Source organism: Balaenoptera borealis (genome assembly GCF_965194805.1).
Source record: "Balaenoptera borealis genome assembly, chromosome: 10".
NCBI classification, from domain to species: domain Eukaryota; kingdom Metazoa; phylum Chordata; class Mammalia; order Artiodactyla; family Balaenopteridae; genus Balaenoptera; species Balaenoptera borealis.
In genome coordinates this window covers 85,720,607-85,745,439 of record NC_138874.1, presented here as the reverse complement: position 1 = coordinate 85,745,439, position 24,833 = coordinate 85,720,607, and the positions used below count along the sequence as shown (strand labels likewise).

The window sequence follows — 24,833 nt, the reverse complement described above, 5'->3', positions numbered from 1 at the left end:
TTAGGAATAAATTATCCATTGTTTTCTATTTAAATTGCTCAATCCCATATACATATGTAGATATTTATATACATGTATGCATAGGAGTATTGCTAGTACCTTGTCCTAAAGCAATCTCTCCCAAGTGTGAGCTCCTTGAAGCAGAGGCCAGGACTTAATGTCAGGGTGTTGTACTAAGGATGCAGTGGCCATCAAGCTACACATGCTCAGGCATCCTCCTTGATGTGAAGTGAGTGCAGAAGAGTCTCTCGAACTCCTGGTCCTGCTTGGCATGGTTCCACCTTGACTGTGTTTAGGAGAGACTCAGACAGAAAAAAGGAGGCACCTGAAGGTGGTTTCTGAAGAAGCCCTAAACACATCTTGGATTATACCCTCCAATTGCATCACAGTTGTCTATAGAACAAACTCTAAACCTCTCTTTTTGGCCTTCAAGCACGGTACCATCTGATCTAAATTTACACCTCCAGCGTTAATTTTCACTGTTGCCCGCCACTCATCTGTCTGACGTTCCAATCCTACTACATTTTGTACCATTTCTTATTCTCTGCCTGTTCTTTTTTAATTAAAAAAAAAAAAAGGGTCTACTTAAATAGACTCGGTCTTCTTTGCAGATATTACATTTCAAAAAAAAAAACTCTTAAGTACTTAACATGTATTCATTTAATCCTACAACAACCTAATGAAATGTATGTCATTATCATCCCATTTAATAGATGAAATGGAAACAGAGGTTTAGTCACTTGCCCAGTGTCACACAGCTAGTAAGTTGTGGAGGGAGGAATCCCAACCTAGGCAGCCCAGGCCCAGAGCCCAGGCTCATAATATTGTCTCTGCAGGCACAAGTTGGTTCTTGAATGCTGGTATTTCTTGGGGCTCTGTCCTTGACCCTTCTTGGATCTCTTCTTATGCTACACCCTCTTCTTAGATGATTTCTTTCACTTATCTGGTTTTACCCACCTCTCTGCTGCTGTCTCCGAATATCTATCTCTTGTCCTGTATATCCAAAAATTAACTGGACCTTTCCACCTGGAGAGCCCAAGGCCACCTCAAGCACACCCTGATCCCAGTCCTTGACTCCTCCTTCACCTTCCATTCCCACATCCAACTGACTGCCAAACAGCCCAGATGTCACCTCCTCCAGGAAGCCTTTCTTGAATCCTCATATGGTTAATCAAAATTACTTTATCACTGCACTGTGACCACTTTCCCCCTGGCCTCTGTCCCTGGAATTTGAGCTCCTTGAAGGCAGGCACTGTTTTACTCATTTATTTCCCAGCACAGGGTCCAGCATGAGTGGTGGGTCCTCAGTAACTTCTTACTTTGAGTCACACACAAAGCACAGCAGCCAACTCCCTGTCAGTGCTGCCCTTCTCAGAAGTGTCCAAGGGCCTGAGTGCCCAGGGCATCTGGAGGCTGCAACCCCATCCTATAATCACCTGTCTGCTTGTTCTTCACCCAGGAGGCTCAGAGGCTTGTGCTGGCAAAGGATACTCTGGGAGCCATGGCATAGAAGGCCTGTGGGCAATTGGGCCCATGACTGGACGATTCCATTTTCCCTGAGAGAACTGGGCATCAGAGAGTTAGGGTAGTGATGGCTTTCTCGTCTGCTCTGGAATGAGCTGGGACCATTCTGAGGTGCCCTGAGTGATGTTCAGGAAATGGCCTCCCTGGTTACTTAAGTCCCCCGATGGGGAACTCACTGGCTGCAGGCCGCACTGCTTGGAAAAGGGAGAGAGAGAAGGTTGTCTTCCAAGGCCACCGAGCAGGTCTGGAGGTTCTGAGACCTGCTGTGAATCACTCTGGGTCCCAGGGCAGGTGGACACCTGTCACAGGAAAGGAAAACTGAGCCCAACAAGTCACTATTTCACTTGTAGGGCCCAATGGCAAATGTTTGCCGATCGCAATGCGGATGGTGAGCAGGTAACAGGAGACTAACAGTTAAACCGATAGCAATGATCAAACAGGAAGGACAGAAGGGAGGGGAATAAAATCGTTTGCATGTGTTGGTCTATGTTCCCCTGAAGACAAGTCTGTGTGAAGAAACAAAGGATATTGGCATCCCACCAAGATCAATGACATCCTGCCCTGTTGGACCCTGGTAGATATAATGGATCACTAAGAAGAAGATAATTAAATCTGCCGTCTGTGCAGTACATGTGTGTAGGGGTGAGCTTCTGTGAATGAAACTTGTTAGGGAATAAATCTGATGAAAACCAGAATTCTGTCTCTTTAGCTTCCCTGTTTCAATGGGAGGTGGGGGAGAGAAGGGAGAACACTGGATTTGGAGCCAAAGAAATGCAGGTTCACCTCTTGGCACTGCTTTTCACTATTTCTGTGACCTTGAGCAAGTTTCTTACCTTCCCTGAGACTCAATTTCTCACGCATAAAATGTCCTGCCATAAGGGTGGGTGTGTGGTAACTAATAAAAGATACAATAAATATATGTAATATGCTCTAGTGGTTGGAGCAGAGTACATACTCAATAAATGTCAACTAATACTGATAATGAAAAAAATAATAAGCAGCTCCTTCTTCAAAGATGTTTCTTTGTGGAAACAACGTTGGCCTTCTTATCACAGTGCCAGCTTGTCTGTTCTGTTTAGCAGAGAGGGAGTTCCCAAGGATTAAACTCTAAGAAAGAATGATCCTTCGCTTCTTTTAAAGAGGCCAGAAAGGAGAGGTAGAGGGAAGGCAGAAAAGGGGTAAGAAAAAAGTTGAGAAAAAAACGTATCAATAGAAAGTCTAAGAGGAGTTGGCAGGGAGGGGTTGGGAAACAGGAGATGGGGAAGGAGGATGTGGGAGAGGGCTGTCTGAGGACTTGGGGCCATGTGGATATGGTTTGGTAGGAGAGGAAGTGCTTGGTAAATAGCAGTGAGTCACAGATAGGTTCTAAAGGGGCAGCTGCCCTGAGAAACCAGGGCCCTTTGTCTAGGAAACATCAGGTACATTGGACAGCAGTTACATTTGATTCAGAGTGGAATTAAACAACGGCATGGGACACTGGCCAGTTCAACATCTTTCCTACTTCGTGAGAAGGAGGTCACCTTTTCTAGGGAAAGAATAGAGCCCAATTCCAAATAAAACCCAACAGAGCTGTACATGTAAGGCAAAAATTCTAGGATGTCCAGCACAAAATAAAAGCACGTGGTGTGCCTCCCCAACCACCTAATCTATAAAAATAAACAATGACTGTCCTTTGATGAGGTCATGTAACTGGTTGAATGGTAACTACCCTGGTGGCGCAAAGCAACGATCTTGAGCCTGACAGCTGAGTGTGCAGAAATTCACTTCGGGAGGCAAACGACTGCCCAGGGGCCTGGCTCCAGCACTTCCACACTGTACCTGACGCTTCATTTGTCCTGTTTGCTGACTGGCATGCTTCTTCATGTGTGCCTGTCCGTCTGCAGCTTTAGATTTCGAAGTCTTGGCAGGCAGACCCTTGTGCCAATTTTGAGTTGTTCCCATGTTATTCTGCATACAGTAGGTGCTCAGTAAATATTCCAGCAGCTGTAGTTTTCTCTTTCTGCTCCAAAGACCCAGATAGAGACAGGTCAGCCAGATTTTGTGGTAATGTGCCCCAAACTGTGTTCTGGGGACATGTTCTTACCAGATGCTAAGTATTTTGTGAAGAAAGTATCTGGGGCCATACAGGTTTGGGGGATGCTGGGATAAATTAAGATTTCTTCACTGGCAGGATTTCTTAGAGCTTTAAATATGCTAATGTGCATGGTAAATCTCCAAGAAGGGGGCTTCCCTGGTGGCGCAGTGGTTGAGAATCTGCCTGCCAATGCAGGGGACACGGGTTCGAGCCCTGGTCTGGGAAGATCCCACATGCTGCGGAGCAACTAGGCCCGTGAGCCACAATTACTGAGCCTGCGCTTCTGGAGCCTGTGCTCCGCAACAAGAGAGGCCGCGACAGTGAGAGGCCCGCGCACCGCGATGAAGAGTGGCCTCCGCTTGCCACAACTAGAGAAAGCCCTCGCAGAGAAACGAAGACCCAAAACAGCCATAAATAGAAATAAATAAATTTAAAAAAAATCATTTAAAATCTCCAAGAAGGGGCTAATATTCAGAGTTTCCCAAATTCTTTATACCATATGATATTTTTTCAAAGGAACACTAGCATCTAGAAAACTCCTGGATTATTGGCACCAGTCTCTCTGAGCTCCTACAGCCTGGAGCCGACGCAGCCAGAGGCTCATTTCCACTGGTAATTCTGGAGACCTCGCCCTGCATCTGCTCAACCTGAGAACACATCCCGCCATCTCTAGAAACTGCACAGTGTGAGTGGACTTCAGGAGGTAGAAATAGCCAGAAATGGCAGCATATGGTTTTGTAACAGGTGTCATAAATTCAGAATCAATATATTATTGTAGGAATTCTAAAACCAAGACACAAAGAAGATTTTCCTTATAATCCAAAATGAGGAGATTAAGGCATGTGGGCAATTATTATTTCACAGCCAAGGCAGTCCTGAGGAAAGAGCTGAGCAGACTGGCCTTTAGCCATGTGGTTCTACTACACAATGTGACAACGAATATATCAAGGATCTTAAAGGTTATTTAGCTAATTTTCCTTACTTTATAGATGAAGAAACCCAAGAGAACCAGAGAGGTCAGGTGACTTGCCCAAGGTCAACTAGCTAGTGAGTGGTAATGCCAGGGCTAGACCCCAGGTCTCCTGACCTCAGGACATCCTATAGTCACAACCTGCTGCGCTTCCGCTATCTCTGTGAAGAGGATCTGATGCACCGCCACCCCTCCCCGTCTCACTCCCTCCATCCATGGGTCCACAGAGGCAGGCTCCCCCTGGGTGAAGAAGTGGCACGTGCCAGCAAGGAGTTAACCTGGTCTGATGGGGAGGAGGAGGAGGAGAGCTGGAGCTGCAGGAACTGCTGAAGACACTAACTCAGGGAGCCTAAGAGATGGTGGTAGTGGGTCCTAGTTGGTCAAAACCCAAGGAACAAAAGGAAGAAGAGTCAGGACATTGAGAAGCCCTCAGCGGGCAGCCGCCTGCCCACAGAGATTTGGGGCAGAATTCTAGAAGGGAGGCTGGAAGGAAGACGGGGAGAAATAATAATAGTTGGTGCAGTTGCTACTTGTCTTCAGTGATGGCAGGAGAGGTCCAAGGAAGAGTCAAGAAGCCTCCTCTAAAAAAACGAAAACAAAAACAAACTAGGAAAGGGACTTCCCTGGCAGTCCAGTGGTTAAGACTCCGCGCTTCCTAAGCAGGGGGCACAGTAAGATCCTGCACAACGCAGGGTGCGGCCAAAACAAACAAACAAACAAAACAAAAAAGAAGCCTCCTCTGCTTCCTTGAGGAGAGGGGGCAGGTGGGAAGAGCCCTCCCGGAAGATTTCTGTTGGGATGTGTCTTCTGGGAAGGGAGACAGCGGCTGCTCACCGGTGATGGTGGCGGATTATGGGCTGCGGACCCTGATGAATAGCTCATGGGCATAAACCCAAGGACAGGAGCTGCAGAATTCAAAACTCTGGGCATGGGGAGGCTGGAGGGAGCTTCAGACCAGCAGAAGAGGGGATTTATTTTGGAGATTGGGGCCATGCCACATGGCTGGCAGGACTTCGGAGTGATTTTGAGTGGGCTGAAGTTCTACTTGTTTTCTTCAGGAGAGTCAGTTAAAGAAGTCTGGGGGGTGTTGACAGTTTTGGGGGTGCGTTGACAGTTCCTGTAAAAGTGACTGACCTGTTTGGGGTCTGGTAGTTTAAGGGTGCTTCTCCTGTGGAGAGAGGGTGAGTTTCCACCCCAGAGGGGTTAAAGACATGTTTCATATCTGGCTCAAGAAATCTCTTTAGAGAAATATTTACTTGGAAAATGCTTTGGGTACAGATGACAGAGACTGAGAAGTAAAGACCGCCATTTAGGTATTAGAAAGTGGCACATCTTATACCCAAACAAAACGGAACAAAAGCCCAAACCAAACCAAGATCATGTTTTTGGGGTGCTGACTGAACAAATATTCTTTCCTAGATGCAGGGGGTGGGGGGTAGGAAGCCCATGATCAAAGTCAGAAGTGCTAGATTCAAGTCTCAGCTCTAACATTTACTAACTGTGATACTGGGCCAATTACTTTGTCTCTTCTATTCCTTCAATTTCAAGCAGGCCTGTCAGCAACACCTACCTTACAGAATTGCAGGGTTAAAGGAAGTAAGGTGAAAGTGCTTATACTTAGAAGCACAGTAGAAAGGTTAGCCAATGTTATTAATATTAATGGACATGTATTCAATGATTTCCAGATATGGCATTTGGTTTTGTGAGGCACCTGCATTTAATGTGGTATTTCTTTGAATTTAGAAATTACAATTTTTAATTAATGTCTTATTGTCTCCCTCACCCCTCACTGGCCTCTGCTCTATTAGACTTGCACATAGAATATGCCTATATTACCCCCAGCCCCACTCTTCTTTTTTTAAGATTTATTATTATTTTTTTAAATAAATTTATTTATTTTGTGTTTTTTTTTTTGGCTGTGTTGGGTCTTCATTGCTGTGCGTGGGCTTTCTCTAGTTGCAGTGAGCGGGGGCTACTCTTTGTTGTGGTGCGCGGGCTTCTCATTGTCATGGCTTCTCTTGTGGCGGAGCACGGGCTCTAGGCACGCGGGCTAATTAGTTGTGGCGCACGGGCTTAGTTGCTCCGCATCATGTGGGATCTTCCCGGACCAGAGATGGAACCCACGTCCCCTGCATTGGCAGGTGGATTCTTAACCACTGTGCCACCAGGGAAGCCCACCAGCCCCACTCTTTAAATTCAATATTTTTATATCTTTCTTGTGGTAGGAAAGAAACTAATAAAGGAGGATGCTATTTATGTCCACAGATAAATTAACAGATATTAATAAGAGCGTAAAAGCAAGTTTTACTATGAGTTGATGAGAGTTCAGTGTATAATGTAAAAATAAGAACATCTTAAAACTAGACATATTCATATAAGATTGACTAAAAGATTTCTTTCTCTTTTCTCCTAATTTTCTAAGATACGGTCAAAAACTCATGTTTTAGTCAAATATTTTTCTGAAACAAAATCGGTATGCATAAATTTTTTCCTTTTAACTTTAAATGAATAGACTATAGCCTTCTATCAAATATATTCAACACCTGCAGCTTATAAACTCAGGCCCAGATTTCCTATAAATGCTGGACATGTTTTAGTATTTTACTGATAAAACCCAGATGTCTTGTCTTACATGCCTTAGAAGAAAAGAAATATATAACCTTACAAAGAACACTCACCATTTTACATCTGATTAAACTCTATGCCAAACAAGGACTGGAAAGAGTATGATGTTTGTACAAACAATCTTTTCAAAAGTATTTTTCAAATCTACTTAAATGTCCTGGAAAACTCCTGAAATGTGAACCAGCAATATTTATGTACATTCCATCCCTGCATTGGAATATTAGTTTGGGGTCATGTCTCCGTGCTTGGAGTAGGAGTCGTGGTGATGATTAGCTTGATTCTTCAGTCTGTGTTTCCAGGCCCACGTGGTATGAACCCCACTTTGGTCACATACATATGACAGTACCATTTCGAGCCCAGTAGCTTGGTATCAGAACCACCTGTGAGAGTTTGCCATTTAGTGTCTAATTCTGTAGATCTGGGGAGGGGGAGGGTAGGAATCTGTCCTATTAAAAAGTTTCCCTAAGTGATTCTGATTAAGCCTAGGAACCGCTGATCTAGGGTCTCGGCCATTCCCAAACTTAAGTGTGTACAGGACTCTTCAGGGATTTTGTTAAAATGTAGGTTCTGATTCAGTAGGTCTGGGCTTGAGGTTGGGGTTACGTGCGGAGATTCTGCATTTCGCTCTCAGGTCTCTTCAGTCTTTTTCAGTCAGGAATGGTTCCTCCATATTTCCCTGCCTTTCATGTCCTCTGCAGTTTCAAAGATTGCAGGCTTACACTCTGTAGGATGGCCCTTAACCTAGGTCTGTGGGATATTTCCTCATGACCAGACTTTGGTTACGCTGTTCTGGCAGGAATGCCCCGGAATGAAGCTGGCTTTGGCTCAGTGCATCACAACAAAGGGCACAGGACGTCAACACTTGGCACCACTTGGGCATATCAATCTTGATCATGTGCCCAGATTTCTCTACCATAAAGTCACCATTTGCCCCCTGATAACTGATTAGTGCTTTGTGGGGAGGTCGTTCAGTGACTGCACTGAAACCCTGCTCCTCATCAACCCTCTGTCCATCCGCCTTCCACTGATGACTACCACTTGGATCAGCCACCTACCCCTATGAGAGCTGCCAACTGATGATTTATAGTTCCACCCTTACTTCTATATTGATTAGCTGCTTTCCTTGGTAAGAATGAGCTCTCCTTGGGCTTCCCTGGTGGCGCAGTGGTTGAAAATCTGCCTGCCCATGCAGGGGACACGGGTTCGAGCCCTGGTCTGGGAAGATCCCACATGCTGCGGAGCGACTAGGCCCGCGAGCCACAACTACTGAGCCTGCGCGTCTGGAGCCTGTGCTCCACAACAAGAGAGGCGGCGACAGTGAGAGGACCGCGCACCGCGATGAAGAGTGGCCCCCGCTCGCCGCAACTAGAGAAAGCCCACGCACAGAAACGAAGACCCAACACAGCCAAAAATATAAATAAGTAAATAAATTTAAAAAAAAAATGGGGTAGGTTTAAAAAAAAAAAAAAAGAATGAGCTCTCCCTTCTCCCCCATTTATTTACTTATTTATTTATTCATTTACTCACTTAAATTAGCAAAGACTCACGGATTGCAAATTTTCCCCACTATATTGGAATCCATGACTATCATAATGAAGCTCAAATTGTTGCAGAAGCTCAAATCCTGAGTCTTTCTGACATGTCTCCATCATCATTCGAGCTTTTCCTTACTTTCTAGCATAACAAGATGTTTCAGACTTCTCTTTAATTTTTCCTGCCCCAGCCATGGAATCAGCCTTTTCTCCAAGAAGCCCTTGGTTTCCTTTTAGTGGAGGATGGTATTTAAAATACAGTATCTGTGTGCTCAGTGTGTTCATGCTACTGGAATGTCATTGTTTCTAGGTCCCCTAGGCATACAGAGCTAGAAAACACACACATAACCCCCCCACACACCCCACAACTATTCCCATATTTATCTCTTTACATATGTTTAAAAACATAAGTTCATAATGAAATCTACATTTCCATTTTAATACCTCAAGGTTCTTTCTTCTTTCTAGGTTTGTATCTTTTCCAACAGTAATGAACCTGGCTTTCATATATTTTTCCTTCATATAGTTAGTACTTATTTATATAATCAGCTGAGTTATTTGCTCAAAGTAACTGGTATTGCAGCCATCCAGGCCTTCTCTTCCATCCACCACCTACATACCCCCGTCACCACCCTACATTGTCTGACATGCCATTGATGTACCTCTGCGTGGCTCCCACACCCCTCACTTCAATGAGGCACGCCTGCTCCTGACTCCTCCATGCTGGGCAAGAAAGGGAAGGCTATTCATCCTTTGCAAATGGACCAGTAGTGTCTTGTGTTTAAGTTACAATGGTTAGTAACTTCATAATTGTGAAAGTAAATTTGACCTTTTTTGTTAAAACATTCACTATTAAAAAAGTAGACGTTAAGATAATTTAAACATTGTGTGTGTGTGTGTGTGTGTGTGTGTGCGTGTGTGTGTGTGTGTGTGCACGCACGGCAGCTGAGCTTTAAAGCTGTAAAGAACTTTAGAGGTCACTTAGTCAAATGGTTTCAAATTTGGGGGCCCCAGGATTTTATGGGGATGCCTAGGATATGACATTGAATAAGCAGAGCTGCTCTGATGAAGAGAGGCTGGATGAGGAGTCGGGTAGAGTCTCTTCAAGGAATATTCCCTGGGGCTCCTGAGGACATCATTTCAACACCACCAGCCTTATCCACCCCTCAAACTCCAAACAAGGAGAAGGCAGTCTTTACTGACCACTTTGCTATTTGCTAACAGCTTAGCCACATAGATTTGTCCATTGTCCACTGCTGATACATGGCCAGGAACGACCTATGGGGCCAAGCTGTGTATCTCACCAGATTTTGGGATTCTGACATTCCTTTTGAATCCTTATGAAGGGGTATCAGAAGATCACATTGCATAGGATTTGCCCGTTGATGGCATAAATTCCAGCTCTTCACAGGAGAAACAGGATGGCCTAGATCCCTAGCTCTTTTTTTTTTTTTTTAATAAATTTATTTATTTATTTTTGGCTGTGTTGGGTCTTTGTTGCTGCACGCAGGTTTTCTCTAGTTTCGGAGAGCGGGGACTACTCTTTGTTGCGGTGTGAGGGCTTCTCATTGCGTTGGCTTCTCTTGTGGAGCACAGGCTCTAGGCGCGCAGGCTTCAGTAGTTGTGGCACATGGGCTCAGTAGTTGTGGCACGTGGGCTCAGTAGGTGTGGCTCGCAGACTCTAGAGTGCAGGCTCAGTAGTTGTGGTGCACGGGCTTAGTTGCTCCACGGCATGTGGGATCTTCCCGGACCAGGGCTCGAACCCGTTTCCCCTCCGTTGGCAGGCGGATTATTAACCACTGCTCCACCAGGGAAGTTCCCCTAGCTCTTAACTCATCCCCAAATTATTTCAATGTGGCATTTAGGTGAATAGGATATACCCGTCCCTACTCCCCACAACTGCAAATAGAAAGAGACATATCTACATTATGACCAAAAAAAAAAAGAGAAAAACAGTCTTTCAATGGTAGAAAGGTAAAGAGTACTCAATAAAATAATATCAAGCATTGAAAATGAATCAACCACACATATCGACATGGATGAATTTCAAATACAAGGTTGAGTGAAAGAACAAGTCAGGAAAGAACACACACAATCTGGTCAAAACCTTCCAATGATTTCCCATATCGTTCTGGGTAAAATTGAAATGGTCTACCATTAAATCGAAAAACTCTATACCATCAGGCCGCTTGACCTCACCTTCTACTAGTCCCCTCCCTCCTCCACAGCCACACTGACCTCCTTACTGTTCCTTGAATGTGCCAGGCATGGGACCCCCCCCACACACCCATCTCCACAGGGCATTTGTACTTCCTGTTCCTTCTGCCTGGACAGCTCTTCCTTCAGATGTCCAGAGAGCTCACTTCCTCCACCCCTTCCTGTCTTTACTCAAATACTAGGCTCTCCGTGAGGTCTTCCCTCACCACCCTACTTCAGGTTATAAGAGCCACTCCTCCCCAACGCTCCCCACCTCCTCCCCTGCTTTATTTTCTCTCTAGCACTTATCAAGTCATATGCTTTACTTATCTTACCATCTGTCTCCACCTAACTAGAATGTAATTCCTATCAGTAGAGGCTCTTGTCTGTTTTTTTTTTTTTTCACCGCAGGATCTCCAGAGCCTAGAACAGTGCCCAGCACGTCGTAGGCATTCAAGCAATATTTCTGGATGAATGATTGAATGAACAAATGAATGATATTCCAAGCATGGCCTCAAGAAGCCAACAAAAGTGCTAGCTGTCTGATGACAGGAGGAAGAGCTCATTTCCAACTCTGCTGGATCTGAAGAGTCGCTTTTGGCAGCCTGCCTTCGACATATAATTCTAGTTGACAGATGAACCCCTTTAGTGATCCATTTAGGAATCTGGGGGGTTGAGAGGAGGGCATGTTGGAGATGTTCACCCTGGAAAGGGTGTTAGGATGCTGCCTCACTCACAACAAAGTGTGTTTTTAAAAAGCTGAAGTACATTTGTTTCCTAGTCAAGGTGGCCAACTGGCAACTTTGCCCTCAGACTCTTGCTGGCCAGTCCTCTCCTCTGTGTTCTATGTATTTAGTCATTCAACAAATATTTGTGGAGCAATGTCTAACTGACAGGACTGCGCTAGGGCTTCATGTGCATAACTTTCTTCTTTTTGTTAAACAGACTTTTTCAAATTTATTTGCATGCAACTGTATTTCATTTTCATTCTCTCTTCGTCCCTCCCCCCTCCTTTCTCTCCTTCTCTCTCTCCCCCACTCACGGGATCCCTAGTTTCAACTTTATTATCTTAAGCAATACATGTTTGTTATAAAAAGAAAATCCAACAATATAGCCTTCTGTACAGTAGAAAATGAAATTCCCTCCCTCTTTCCCTCGCTATGGGTCACCCTAATAATAACATTTATCGGCCCTCTCTGCAAGTAGACAGGTGAGAGTGCTTGGGGAATAGAAAGGTGGTGAAAGGGGAGAGAAGTTTCACAAACTTGACTTTTATATGTAAAGGGCCTTGCCAGGAATCTCAATTTTCAATTGTCTGTAGCATGTCACGCTTGTCAAAAGCCTGGCTGAGGTAACTGGTATTTGAGAAAGACATCCTAAGGGTCATACCAGGCATTCATTCCTGAGATTTTCTAAGCTTTACCCCTGGGCCAGGCGAGACTCTAGTGAGCAACACACCTGGAGTAGATTATCTTAGCTCTCTACATGCGTATCTTTAGAGAGCTATGCTTTTAAATTATGTCCTTTTATTGAGGGTCAGTATAAAATATGGCCAGACAGAGACTGTTTCTGCAAATGCTTTTGTTCTCAAAACAGCTCTTGGAGACTATCCACCTTCTATAGGACACATAGAAGAAATTACTCCCAGAGCTTAGCTTGGATTTTTGGATGAGCTGGTGTGCTGCTGCCTCTTCGCCCTCCTCCTCTCATTCCTCTTCTTTCCCCTCTTCTCTAAACTTTCTTTTTTCAGATAACGAGAATAATACTGTATCATCATCTCTCTCGCTCTCTCTTTTTGCCTAGGCTGCCAGGAAGCTCAGACCAACTTTTGAATCAATGGTATCAGTTTCCTTTTGCACAAGCGTTCTTTCTTGTATTGTTCTACCCTTTCTTACATGATTCTAGCCTTTTTACTCCATCATTTCTAAAAGCTTCTTGAGATTTTTTTTCTTTTTTTGCAAGAAGGAGGAGACATAAATAATCCATTAATAAAGAGTCCAATATTGACATTTTACAATTTACACGTAAGGAAAATAAGGCTCAGAGAGGTTGCCTTTGCTAAGAGCCACAAAAAGCTAATTAATGGAAGCTTTCAGACTAAAACCTGAGGGTTCCCACTCTCTCACTACCCTATATATTATTTCAAATTAAAGACTAGAATTTCTTCTGCCTTCAGATATTGCGAATATTCACTCTGCTTGATTTCCTTTGTGTTCCGCTTTTGGGGAAAGAAGTCAAGGCTGTGGTCTGTACGATCTCCCCACGCATCACCAGCAATGCACAAGGCTGACTGGATCTGGGAGGGAGGGGGATAACTTCTCACATCATTTCTGCGTAGGCAACCTACCAAATTCACTTGGGACCTCAGGCATAATAACGGGGATATGGACAAAACATATTGAGGAAACAAGGTATTTCTGAGTATGATATTTTTGTTGTGGACTGTGGGGTCACCAAAAAGAAGGACACCATGAGTTTAAAGCAAGCTGAAGGGCTCCACATTTTGACGTTTGAAATATGGTAATTTATACTCCCAAAGCAAGTGTGATTGATTGGATTTAAAATAATTATTTCCCCCTAAAACATTAATATGAAGAAAAAATTCTTATTTGTACTTTTAGGTTTCCTTGTATGGAAAAATAGGGTGAGTGTAAAGATGGGTCTAAGAGTGCTGATTTGGACAAATACTCAGGGCAGACTGATAGGTGTCCCTAAGAGCGGTGGAGGATGGGGTCACAGTTAGGGGGAGCAGAGAGCACGGCAGAGCCCAGAACTGACTGGAGTGCCACTACGTATATGGGTTTTGGAGGCACACAGACTCTCTGGAATCCCAGCTCTCCAGGTACCAGCTGTGTGAACTCTGACACATTTTCTAAGTTCTTTGAGCTTTGGTGTGCCCATCTATAAAACGGAAACAAGAATAGTTATACCCCAGGACTGTGCAGAGGATTTAATAAGGCCACATGGATAAAGCCCACAGTGTAGACTTGTTTAAGTGCTCAGCTAATCATGGCTATCACCATTCCTGAGTCAGGTTAGAGCAACCATGGTAGCCAGTCAGTAACTAGGTTACTTAAAGAACTAGGCCGGGCTTCCCTGGTGGTGCAGTGGTTGAGAATCTGCCTGCCAATGCAGCGGACATGGGTTCGAGCCCTGGTCTGGGAAGATCCCACATGCTGCGGAGCAACTAAGCCCGTGCGCCACGACTACTGAGCCTGCGCGCCTGGAGCCTGTGCTCCGCAACAAGAGAGGCCGCGACAGTGAGAGGCCCGCGCACCACGATGAAGAGTGGCCCCGCTCGCCGCAACTGGAGAAAGCCCTCGCACAGAAACGACGACCCCACACAGCCAAAAATATAAATAAATAAATTAAAAAAAAAAAGAAAAAAGAACTAGGCCAAAATCATAAAGAAAAACCATCAGTACATGGAAGGTACTGAAGAGGTGCTGGGTACACTTAACTGAAGACAGACTTTACTCTCTGGGGTAGACATAGCTGCAGAGAAGACAGTTTTCAGACTGAAATTGTAATGAGCCAGACTTATGTTAGGATAAATCAAACCAGTGAATAAACTGTGTACCTGGGTAATTGCCTAACTCTGCTGGACTTACATATCTTGCAGCCAAAGAGCCAAGGTTTCCTCACATTGTCATCAAGTCATAAATGGCCAGCCGAGCACAGAATGGGCCAAGGTGCCCCTGGAGAGTAATAACAGGTAAAGACTACAGTCCTAAGCCCAAGGAGAAAAGACCCTCACAAAGTGAGTGACTGGCAGCCCTGAGTCGCGGGGGGTGAGGCTGGGGGGCATCAGCTTCTATGGGGGGGGGGTTTGTGAAGTTCTTGGCTCAGTTTCCTCACAGACAGTGAATTGGATCTGAATGTGAAACATCTTGCCAGAAACTTTGTTACAGGAAGCTCGCTAGAGAGCAATGGAAGAGTAAACTGTTACATCTCCTTTAAAGGCATCACTATTATCTCAGGGAGGGGGGAGGGTACTGTGGCCAGGAATAAATTAAGTTGATAAAAGGAATATGGAAATTTCCCCTTGGTATAAATCATCTTGATTGACCTAGATGGTCCAGATGTTTGGATATGGACATATATTCTACATGCCACGGTCACATTATAAAATATTGGGTTCTACACCATTTGTAAATTGATCTTATCTGTACACTTGCTCTTATTTGTTAATTTGAAAAGCAAAACTAAATAACATTGTAGAAAACAAGCGAAAACCAAGCTGGATTTTGTTTTTAACTTGGCAGAAAAAGTGGCCTTTGATTTTTGTGCCTGATATTCTGAATAATTATCTTCTGGGCTTTAATTTTTTTTTTTTTTTTTTTTTTTTTTACCAAATACTTCTCCATATTTAAGTTTTAGAAAGAAAATGCCCCCAAAATATCTATAGTCATCCTTTTCTTTGGGTATGTAAGTGAGCAACAAAAACAAAACAAAAAATAAATGTTTCATTTGCAGCTTACATAATTCATGTCATATAACCTTAAAAAAATTATCTTGTTTAAAATCTCATCAAGATTAAACTAAAATTCTTCAGAGAATATTTTTCAGTGGGACAAAGTGTTCTATACATACATCTACCAATGAAATTTTAGATCTATTCTTATTTTGTGAGAAGAAAAATTTTTTAACAGTAAACTTTTAATTTTAGGCTTACCAAAAAATAGCAAGAATACTACAGAGAATTCCCATACACCCAGCACCCAATTTCCCCTTTTATTAATGTCTTAGGTTAGTATGTACATTTGTCACAATTAATAAAGCAGTATTGATATATTATTATTAATTAAATTCCATAATTTATTCATTTTTTTCCCTCAGTTTTTCCCTAGTGTCCTTATTCTATAAAGTTGCTCATTTTCCCTCCCTTTCCACACTGTCCTCTTTGGAAGTAAGTCACTATGCGCAGCTCACTCTTAAGGAGCAGGGAGTCATGCTCCACCTCTTAGAGGGCAGTTTCTAGAATGAATTATCTGAAATTCTTTTGCATAGGAGATAGGCCTATTTTTCCCATTTATTTACTCCATCATTTACCTATATCTGTACAGATCCAAGAATATTTATCTTATACTTTGGGTTAGGTTGAGAGCTCAGGTACTCTGTGATATTGCTGCCTTGGCAGCCATTCTCTGTGGCCAAGCATTAAACTGACACTATCCCCTCCCTCCAGCAATGCCCTGGGTAACAGCCTGCAGAATCACAAGTAAATATAGGTTTCGGATATGACTCCCTCAAAGACTCTTGTGATAAGCACTCTCTCCCAATGCTCTGCTCAAGGCCTTGTGCACCTTAGATAAGACCCCCCTGGAGCTTACCAAAACCCTGCTCTTTTTGTTTCGAATCGACCAATCTTCCTTTGGCCCAGGAACCCCAAAGCACTCCACTCATGGATCCTAATAAAGGCACATGGCCCAGGTCCTGCCTCTCTCACTACCTGCACCTACCTTGACTTCTCAATGTGGCCCCTCTAGGTGTGCTGGGTACCTCTTCCAGGACCTTTCCCTAGCAGTCTTTTGTCCAACCAGTGGCTCACCATCTGACACTGGGGGTTTCACTTAACTAATGCTCATTTTAAAAAGTCACGATGGGCTGTACTCTAATACAGGTTTCCCCTGCTATCTGAAAGTAGTATGTTCCTGTGAAACCTTTTGTAAACCAAAATGGCATAAAGAGAAGAAGTGATTACCTTAGGATGCATCTTGCTAACACAAAGTAAATTGATATAAAGCACAGATGCTCACAGATACAATTCGGAGCTATGGCACTGAGATGTTTAGTGTAGTTCTCAGGGAAGGAGCTTGGTGCTGCCACTCTCACTGCTGGTCGTGGTGCACGCTGCCTCTATAACTGCTCGTTGCAAAACAAATGCTCAATGCCATTTTTGCTTTTTGCCTTTTTTCATAAAAATGAAAATCCTTTTTGGATTTCTCTTGGTTAGCAAAAACAGGTACCAGTATAGATCCTTTGTAAAATTGAAATGCAGTAAAGTGAAATTTTGAAAAGTCAGAGGTACTTGTAGTACTTTACTTTGTTGCTCAAATTGCTCCAGCTTTGCCCACTCTTTCATCTGGCTCTTTCAGTTGACTCCTGTGCCTCTTTAACACACCCATCACTGTGGATTTTTGGCCTCTTACTTATATTCCAGCACTACTAGCTACTCCAGGTTCATCTTGTATATTTCTGGCCCTAGTCCTAGAATCAGCCATTTCTCCAAGGAGCCCTGGTTCCTTTTATTGGAGAATGGAATTAGAAACCAAGATCTGGGGAGAAGGTGTGCTCATTGCTACTGGGGTGTCAGCTGCTTTTAGGCCCTCAGATGCCAGAGCAAGGAAATATATGTGTGTATACTGACCTGTGAATTCATACATATCTATAAGTATTTCTACATGTCACCATTTGTCTATTATGCTAATCATTATTTCATACTGATGTCAATGAGAAAACATTTGCTAGTTTGTTTCTCACACCTTTCTGTTTCTACAGTGGAAAAAAGTAAACTTCAAACTTGAAAAGAGTAAGTTAAAATTATTACTTTTATTTTCGGTTTTCCTACCCTGATGGGGCATACTAGGCAGCCAGTCCTCTTAACTGCGGCAGTCCTATGAATGCCTTACCCTGGGGACACCGCCTGGTTAGGCCTGCATTTATTTCTCCCACAGCACGTCACACTGCCTGTCCTGCTGACTCCACTCCTGCTGATTTCCATCACATAGGGTCATTTCTCTTTACAAAACTGACTCACACTTGATGATTTACATCTTGGCCGTTTATCTGCTTCTGTGAAAAGTTCAAAAACTGGAGCCAAAACAAACTTCGGAATGCATCTAAGGCAAAACCTCTTGTTGCTTTAGACTTGCTGTAACTCACTCTGTCTGCCAGGATGTAGGGGGAAAAAAACCAAAACATTTAGCTCATGTGGGAAACAAGTTTTTACATGTAAGTGGGCATGATCATGATCGTCAAAAGCAGCAGCATTTCTTACTTGGGTACGGTACTTCACAGATTATAAGCACTTCTGCTTATGCAATTTCATTTTTACTTCTATCTAACAATCCTGAGAGAGGAATGTAGAGATCGCTGTTCCATTTACAGATGAAAAAACTGAGGTTTGTGACAACAAATGCTGGTGAGGACATGTAGCAACTGGAACTCTCACACTGTTGGGAATGCCGAATGATACAGATACTCTGCACAATGTTTTGCAAAATAGTTTAGCATTTACCCAAGGGAAATGAACACCTATCTTCACCTATTTGAGAATGTTTTAGTGGTTTAATTCATAATTGCAAAAAACCTGAAAATAATCCAAATGTCCTTCAATTGATGAATGGATTAAAAAAAAAACTATGATAGATATACATAACAAGGAATACTACTCAGAACAAAGTATTGACATGTACAATAACAATGATAAATTTCCAATGCATTATGCTTAATGAAAAAGGCCAACCTCAAAAGACTGTAAGATTCCATTTATATGACATTCTGGAAAAGGCAAAAGGACTAAGAGAGAAATCAGATCATTAATTCACACAGGTTTACAGTAGGGGAGGAGATTGACTACAAAGGGGACAAAGGGAACTTTTGGAATGAGGGAAATATTCTCTATCTTGACTGTGGTGGTCATTACACAACTGTGTTCATTTGTCAAAATGCAAATTGTACACCAAAAAAGGGTGAATTCTACTGTGTGCAAATTATACTTCATTTCAAAAAAGAGAAGAAGATCACTGAAAGGGGGCGGTGGAGAGGAAAGTTTAAAGACGCTAAGTTACCTACTAAGCAACATGTTCATAGTCACCAAGCAGAAACAGGAACTGAACTCAGGTCTTCTACCTACAAGCCCAGAGTTTTTCTATTGAGAATGGACACTTGTCTAGAAAACAACTGATTTTCTGTTTTCTCTGCTTACAGACATAAACCCCAGTTAGAGTGAGAGTCTTAAGTGCTGATCCCTTTCTACTTGTCTACACTTAGAAGCAGAACTCTCACATTCCCTACCCAGGACACACATTCCTACTTAAGGATTCAGAATGACAATAGCCAATCTATGAAGGATGAGACTGTATCTTAATAAAATCCTTCACTGTCAGAAATGTAAGGATTTGAATGGAAATTTCTCCAAAGAAGATATAAAAATATAAGCACATGAAAAGACATTCAACATCATTAGCCATTTAGGGAAATGAAATCGAAACCACAATGAGCTACCACACCACATCTGCTAGGATGGCTATAATAGTAAAGAGTTTGACAAGGATGTGGAGAAATCAGAATCCTCATATGCTACTGGTGAGAATGCAAAATGGTGCAGCCACTTTGGAACACAGTTTGGCAACTCCTCAAAATGCTAGGAATTGAGCTACTATATAACCCAGTGATTCCACTCCTAGGTAAATACTCAAGAGAAATGAAAACATACATCCACACACAAATTTATACATGAATGTTCATAGGAGCATTATTTGTAATAACCAAAAAGTAGAACAACACAAATGTCCATCAACTGATGAGTGGATAAACAACATGAGTTATAGCCATATAATGGAATGTTACTCAACAATAAAAAAGAATGAAGCGCTGATAGGTGCTCCAGTGTGGATGAACCTTGAAAACATTATGCTAAGTGAAAGAAGCCACACACAAAACACCACACATTGTATGATTCTATTTATGTGAAATGTCCTGAATATGCAAATCCATAGAGACAGAAAGTAGATAGATTAGTGGTTTCCAGGAACTAGGGTGAGGGAGGAATAGGGAGTGACTGCCAATGGGTAGGGGGTTTCTTTTGTGGGCAATGAGCATGTTCTAAAATTGGTTGTGGTGATGGTTGCACAACTCTATACTAAAAAGACACTGAACCATATAATTTAAATATTTCTATTGTATGGCATATGAATTGTATCTCAATAAAGCTGTTACATAATGACAAACACTGAAAATAACAAACAAATGAAAAAAAGTGTTGCCAGCAGTAGAGAAAGCTCACAAGAAAGGGGATTAGGCATGCAGAGCTGGGCAGTCCCACTCCATTATGCCTGAGTGGGGCCATTTCTCCCATGAAAGACAGGCTATAGATCCTCCCCTCTCATCCTAAGAAGATTCCCTTCACTCTGAACTGGGGGTGTAGCTGCTTCCCCTCTGGGAGCTCTGCCCAGCTGCAATGACCCAGTTGAAGGTGGATCAGACAAGAAATCACTACCTCCAAGAAATGAAGACAACACTTCCTGATAAAATATGTAGTATGTAGCAACAGCAGAAGCCTCACTGTCACCCCACCCCATAGAATCCAAGCTGCTGAGCCCAGGGCCATGGGTGTTGACTGGTAGACTCAGTTCCTGCCCCTTCTTTCCCTGCAAATAGGGGTATGCTGAGTGGGCAGTGCATAATGGATATATTGTTTTTAATTTTTAAATTTTATTTCATTTATGTTTTTTATACAGCAGGTTCTTATTAGTTATCTATTTTATACATATTAGTGTATATATGTCAATCCCAATCTCCCAGTTCATCCCACCCCCCTGCCCCCCTTTCCCCCCCACGCTTGGTGTCCATACGTGTGTTCTCTACATCTGTGTTGCTATTTCTGCCCTGCAAACCGGTTCATCTGTACCGTAATGGATATTTTGGATTCGGTATTACATTCAATTCATCTTATGTATTAAGCATCAGAGGACTAAAACAATAGATGGCATTTATTAATCATAACGACCCTATCTACAGGGCATTTGACGGAGGGGCAAAGAGAGGCTTAGTAACATAGGTCATGTAAACCGTGCAGCTGGGATTCAAACTCGGGGAGATCAGATTCCAGAGCTCAAGTTCTAAGGGGTGCTGGAGATCATCTGGTCTAATCCTTTGTCTTATGGGGCAGAAACTGATGCCCAGGGACTAAAGGATTTACTCAACATCACATGGCTGGCTAGAGGCAAAAGGAAGATTCCACACTCATGATCTTGTTAAAAGTTTCCTTGGCCTTTTTTTAGATTCATTGTACAGAGATGGCAGAAATTCCCTGAAGTCAGGATCTCACATCCATGGTCCAGAGTTATGTAACTTAAGTCCGAGCAGAGGGGTATGTATTGTTTTCTTTAGGATTTCTAAGAAAGAAGTTTTCAAAATCTTCAGGGAGTTATATTGCTGATAGAATGTCTTCTTGTGTGTGTGATTTTTTCCTACTAGTCTCATCTTCCCAGGAGAAAGGAATCACTGGGTGTGGTGTTACTCTCCTCAGAGATGTCCTGTCATGTCACTTCTCTTCCAAAAAAAAAAGAAAAAGCCTCCATTTCTTAGGGAAACTTCTTTTCCATGTCATCTCATTGTGTCCCTGTACACAGGGACTTCTTTCCTGTTAAGAGGAAGTCTTGGATCTCCAGGGTTTCAACACTGAGTCCCCAAATCATAAACTCCTAGGGCTGGAAGAGGTCATGTGAAACCTGGACCAGCACATCACCTGTCAAGGGTGATGACAATCTTGGCCAGGGTTGGGGCATGGCAGGTAGGGGAGAGGAGAACATGCAGCATTTTTTTTAAGGCTCATTTTATTTTATTTTATTTTTTGGCTCTGCTGTGTGGCATGTGGGATCGTAGTTCCCCAAATAGGGGTCGAACCCGTGCCCCCTGCATTGGAAGTGTGGAGTCAACCACTGGACCTCCAGGGAAGTCCTGAACACGTAGTATTTTTAAATGTACATTTAGCACTTTATTAATTGCTTTTATTCATGCTATCAATTATATTTTGAAATTTCAAATCATGTTAAATGTGGATATGAATGGGTATTTTTTTAATTTTGAAAGAGAACATGAGTTAAAAATGTTAGAAAACTTTACTTTAGATGCAGTTTCTCTACTCTGTGAATCCAGATACAGACAGTAGAACCAACCCTAATATCAGTACCTCTATCTGCCACTTTTGCAATCATTCAAAGGGTACGCATAGGTGTGTTGAACTTTCAAAATGGGGACCTCCATTTCCCCAAACCTCTTGATAGCTTGTAAATAGAGATCTTAAAACGTTAGAGTATTGGAAACAAGGAAATTTTTCTTATCTGTTCTAAAAGTAGTGATCCAGAGTTACTGGTTCCCTAGAATCATTATCTGCATCATTAGTTATTTATTGAGCTCTTGAGTCTAGGTTGATCACCGTGGCAAACACACTCCCTGAAAAGGTCTCTTGTAATTCTTGCAGCAACCTTACATGTTAGGTGGGTGTTATTAGTACCATTTTATAGATGAGGAGACTGAAGTATAGAATGGTTGAGAGACTTACTGGCTGGGGTCCCACAGACAGTACGTGGTGGAACTGGGATTTGAATTCAAACCCCAGAGCCAGCACTCTCATCCAGAGCTGCTGTTTTGGGCACTATGTGAATACTCCCCTCTGGAATCCTGCAGGGTCCCTGCCACTCCCCACAGAGGACAACAGTGAGTCATCCAGGCTTATGCCTGTGAAAGGGGCAGGAAGGGATTACTGGGGGAGAAAACTGGACAGGTCCTTTGGAGAGCCCCTTGAATGCGGCTAAAAATGCCTGAACACTATTTGATTGGCAATAAGGAGCTACTAGAGAACGAAGAGCAGAGAGCTGTCTCTTGTTATTGCCACAGGGGCAGGGAATAAATGTGAAAACCAAATGAATGAATGTGGGTCTTGTTAATAGTTGTCACATAATTCTCCTGGGAAAGGATGGCAAAACTATTAGCCAAAGTAGGATGTTTGGTTCTGTGTGGATTTTCATCAGCAGAATATCTGGTTCCTTCACTGGCACAGATAATAGTTACTTATACTGGATTACATATTAGCTATCTTGCCTTGATTGGAATAAGAACAGTAACTAAGTTCCTGTGTCTGGCTTGAAATTCTGGAATATCATAATGCTTCAAAACAGTGTGAAGTAAACATTTTCGTGATGGTCACGAGATAAGGTTAATAAGGAAATCACACTGTAAAAAAGCAGTAAAAGTTTTGCTCTTTAAAAAATACAGTTTCATACCACACTTTCCATGGATTTAGCTTGCTTAGCTCATCCATTGGTTGGGGACCAACCTTTTGAGAGCCCAGCAGGGAAGCCTGCCTTGTGTTTATGCGGCACTGGAGAGAATTAGTTTCAACTCACTTGCAGAAGTGGCTTTCAGAGGAAGGGATTTGACAAAGTTGTTAAACCCCGTAGAGGTAGAAGAGGAAAGCTGGGCTGATTATACATCTGAGCACTGTCATCCTGAAATTCATTTTGGCCCCCGGAGTATAAATACACTTCAGTATTTTTATTAGGATTGCCAGAAAATCAGCAAGTGTTCACTTTCTTTGGCCAACAAAAGCATGACTCTCTGTGCAAAAATTTTCTGCACATTTATAAACAAGAACATTTAGAAAATCCCCTCTTGCTGAGAGATATTACAACAGATATGTTTAACCGTGCCATAAAATAAAGCAGATACTAAGAATACCGTTGGGTTCATCAAGCACAGGAAAAGTTTTTATGTCTCTCTTCTGACACAAGCTTATACATGTCTTCCTATCCCCAGACAAAATACCTTCCCTGTACCGTGCTGGTCTGATGAGTGCCATCTATGTTCTCACCTTTGTTTACTGTGTTACTTCTCAAACAAGTATTCCCACCCCATCATCTACATTTTCTCACCACTGCACCCTAGTTTTCCATCCCTGCAGGCTATTGCGATGGTGGTCTCCAAGTGACCCAGGACCTCCTACCCAAATCTAAGACAAAAATTTTTCTCCCTCACAGAATCTCCCAGTTGAAAAAAAGACCTGTGGATGATTTCAAACTTTTTGGCAAACTTCTTCTCTAAAGGACCAGATGATAAATATTTTAGGCTTTGTGAGCCATTCAATCTTTGTTGCAACTACTCAGCCCCGCCATTGTGGCGCGAAAGCAGCCATAGACAATATGTAAACGAATAAGCCTGGCTGTGTTCCAGTGCAATTTCATGTATGGACACTGAAATCCGAATTTCATATCATTTTCAACCATCACAAAATATTATTTTTCTATTGATTTTTAAAAATCTTTTAAAAATGTAAAAATTATTCATACTTCATAGGCTATACAAACAGGTGGTGGGATAGGCCATAGTTTCATCTTGGACAACCTCCCAACCCAAACCAAACCAGGAGTTTCTTCCCAGCTTTTGCAGCCAGCCAACCCAGGCTGTGTGTGAAATTTCTCCAGTTGTAGGAAGCTTACTACCTCCGAAGGCAGCCTGTTCCAAGGCCACGATGAAATGACGGGCCCTAGTTTTGCCTACTAAAGTCACAAAGAATAACTCAATTTCACCTTCACGGCAGTCCTTCAAATACTGAAATGCACCTACCCTGACCACCTCAGAAGTCTCCCATTTTGTCAAAATAGTACAACTTCCTTCAGCTGTTGCTTGTACAACGTTTTTTAATTTTTAGTGTCCTCTCTGCTTTGGTATGTAGAAATCCTTCTGCAAATTTGGCCTTAGACTACTGCATTTCAGATGTGCCCAGTTTAGAGGAGAGGCAAGGAATGCTATGTCATTCTGTGATCTGTTCATCTGATTCTGTCCTTCTGGACTATCAGTCCACTTCTCAACTTCCTTGGCTCAGAATAATGTGATACTCATATTGGAAATTCTTTCCCCTTGGTTTTCATCACCCACACGGCCTGATTCTCCTGTGATGCCCACATTCTCCTTCTCACTGGATGATTTTACCTGTCATGACAGTGGGTGTTAGCAAGGCTTGATCCTTGGAGCCTGTGATCTCTCTCACACTTGATGTCTTAGGGAGCAAATTAATTCTAATGGCTCAGCCATCCCTTCGGTAGGGATTATTCCCAAATTGTATCTGCAGCCTCGATCTCGTAGTACATGAACTCCTGGCTCCTACCTCCCACTGCTTACTTCCCAC

At 42.8% G+C, this 24,833-nt stretch overlaps 1 protein-coding gene across 6 annotated transcripts in view; it reads right to left on the bottom strand.

The window, feature by feature from the left end:
* The window catches only part of PLCE1 (phospholipase C epsilon 1), a 311,658-nt gene that overhangs the window by 91,200 nt on the left and 195,625 nt on the right, over window positions 1-24,833 (bottom strand). The window lies entirely within an intron of this gene.